Raw genomic sequence first — 3,053 nt, 5'->3', positions numbered from 1 at the left:
GCGAGGGGCGCGTCCGCGGGTGGGTTTCACGTGGGTAGTGGGCATGTCGGGCTCGCTAGGGCGAGGGTCTGGCCGGGGGCGTAGTTGTCCTGGCGGGTGGGGACGCTCTGTGGCGATTGGGGTGACTCCTCTGAGGGCGAGGTCGCTCCCGGGCTGGTCTGGACGCCCCCGCCCTTTCCTTAGAGTCACCCGTGAGTTCCGTGCTCGCATCTCTAGCCCGCCCTCCCATAGAGACAGTTTTGCCGCGCCTGCTGGGGTCCGGGTCCGTCCCTGGGGTAACCCCCGAGTCTACCGCTTTTCTGCTGGCTGGTGGGAGGGGCAGTGTGGGCTTGGGTCGGCCTCCGGCTGAATTGGTGGCCGTGAGCCAGGGGGCTGAGCTGCTTCCCCTTTCAGTCTCGCAGGTGTTAGATCACCTGTGTGTTTTTTCCATTTGATATTGCAAAATCATGTTTTACCGCAGTTCTCAGTGAGGGCCGCATTTTTGCACCTGTTTAGTGACCATTTCGCTGTCTTTTTCCTTGGTTTAGTGGCTTATTTCCTTTGTGCACTCTCCCAGTCTCAATATTTTATGACAGAAAATGTTGGTTTAGATAGAGAAGCTGAAAGACTTGTGCAGTGAAAGACCCCGTTAATATCTGCTGAATTTACTGTATCCCTTACCTTTCCTTCTGTCCATCCTTTCAGCCATCCATTAATCCACCTATTTTTGGAAACATGTCAAAGTAAGCCGCATATATCACAACACTTCTCCCTCAGACAGCTCACTATGCTTACCATGAATTAGAGTTCAATAGTGCTTTTTTAAATTTTTTGAGCCAAAATTGACTTTCAGTGAAATGCACAGATCTTCACTGTACCATTGATGAGTTTTGACAAGTGCAACCTAAACCTTTATTAAAATTACCATCAGCCCGAAAAGGTCCCTTATTTTTTGCCAAGTAAAAAAATTTGGCTGTTGGAACTTGGGCTTGTTAAAGTACGTTTTGAATACCCAGCTTTTGTCTGTTTTTCTTTTCCCGCAGCAAGTGACTTTCCTCCATTCTACTGCTTGTTTCCCTCTCTCTTCACCCAGCTTTTCATTTTGAAAAGTTCCACAGTTGCATAAAAGTTGCAGGAATAGTTTAATACTTGTAAAACCATCCAGATTCTCAAATTATTAACACTTTTTGCCACATCAGCTTTATCTTTCTCTTCTCCCTGCCTCAAACACATGCATAGGTGTTACCAGAAAGGGGGACTGGAGCTATACCCCAAGAAAGGGTTCTTTTATCTTGGGAAAGAAAATTCAGGGCGAGTCCACAGAGTAAAGTGAAAGCAAGTTTATTAAGAAAGTAAAGGAATAAAAGAATGGCTACTCTATAGATAGAGCAGCCCCAAGAACTGCTGGTTGCCCATTTTTATGGTTATTTCTTGATTCTGTGCTAAACAAGGGGTGGATTATTCATGCCTACCATTTTTAGGCCATGTAGGGTAACTTCTGATGTTACTATGACATTTGTAAACTGTCATGGTGCTAGTGGGAGCAGGACTAGAGGTCACTCTCGTCGCCGTCTTGGTTTTGGTGGGTTTTAGCCGCCTTCTTTACTGCAAGCTGTGTTATCAACAAGGTCATTATGACCTGTATCTTTTGCCAATCTCCTGTCTCATCCTGTGTCCTAGAATGCCTTAACTGTCTGGAAATGCAGCCCAGTAGGTCTCAGCCTTATTTTACCCAGTCCCCATTTAAGATGGAGGTTTGCTTTGGTTCAAACACCTCTGACATAGGGTTCTCTTTTTTTTTTTTTTTGAGATGGAGTCTCGCCCAGGCTGGAGTGTAATGGCACGATCTCCGCTCATTGCAAACCCCGTCTCCTGGGTTCACACCATTCTCCTGCCTCAGCCTCCTGAGTAGCCGGAACTACAGGCGCCTGCCATCATGCCCAGCTAATTTTTTGTATTTTTAGTAGAGACGGGATTTCACTGTGTTAGCCAGGATGGTCTCGATCTCCTGACCTCGTGATCCGCCCACCTCAGCCTTCCAAAGTGCTGGGATTACAGGCGTGAACCACCACGCCCGGCCAAAGATAGAATCTTACCCCGTCATCCAGGGTAGAGTCCAGTGGTGCAATCTTGGCTCACTGCAACCTCCACCTCCCAGGCTCAAGTGATTTTCCTGCCTCAGCCTCCCGAGTAGCTGGAATTACAGGCGTTGTGCCACTACGCCCAGCTAATATTTGTCTTTTTAGTAGACATGGGGTTCTGCCACGTTGGCCAGGTTGGTCTTCAACTCCTGACCTCAAATGATCTGCCTACCTCGGCCTCCCACAGTGCTGGGATTACAGGAGTGAGCCACTGCGCCTGGCCCCAGGTACTTTATTATCGATACAGAACTCTTGTCTGATATAGTTTGTATGTAGCTGATATAGTTTGTATGATTTTTTGTGTATTTCTTTTGATCCAGGATCCTGTGTTACATTTACTTGTCATGTTATTTTAGTCTCCCTCAACCTTGAATGGCACTCCCCTTTCTTTTTTTTTTTTCATGAAATTAATATATTTTTAAAAGACCCAGCTGGTGGTTGTGTAGATTGTCACTTGATGTTCAGTTGATGTTCCCAATATTAAATTCAGACTCTCATCTTCAGCAGGGCATTGTCTGAGTGACATCATGTTCTTCTTGGTGTGTCATGTCAGGAAGCACGTGAGGCTGGTGGTGATCAGACTTCTGTCATGTGGTTAAAGTGCTCTCGCCGGGATCCTCCACTTTTTCCCTTCTGTAATTAATAAGCCATTCTAGAGATGGTACTTTGAATGTTCTTTTATGTTCATGATGTATTACTCATTTTGATATAGTAAGATGTTTCAAATCTTTTTCTTTATGTTTTGTTCCTTTTATGAGTTGTTTAAGAAATTCTTTGGCTTGGCGCGGTGGCTCACGCCTATAATCCTAGCACCTTGCAAAGCTGAGGCAGGCAGATGACTTGAGGTCATGAGTTCAACACCAGCGTGGCCAACATGGTGAAACCCCGTGTCTACTAAAAATATAAAAATTAGGCGGGTGTGGTGGCAGGCAC

At 46.1% G+C, this 3,053-nt stretch overlaps 1 protein-coding gene across 3 annotated transcripts in view; it reads left to right on the top strand.

Annotated features, from left to right (window-relative positions):
* Positions 1–3,053, top strand: part of ZNF329 (zinc finger protein 329) — a 23,013-nt gene that overhangs the window by 3,943 nt on the left and 16,017 nt on the right. The window lies entirely within an intron of this gene.

The sequence above is a fragment of the Mandrillus leucophaeus genome, unplaced genomic scaffold, assembly GCF_000951045.1.
Source record: "Mandrillus leucophaeus isolate KB7577 unplaced genomic scaffold, Mleu.le_1.0 Scaffold205, whole genome shotgun sequence".
Lineage (NCBI taxonomy): Eukaryota > Metazoa > Chordata > Mammalia > Primates > Cercopithecidae > Mandrillus > Mandrillus leucophaeus.
The sequence above is the reverse complement of the archived record's forward strand: the minus strand, read 5'-3'. Positions and strand labels throughout refer to the sequence as shown.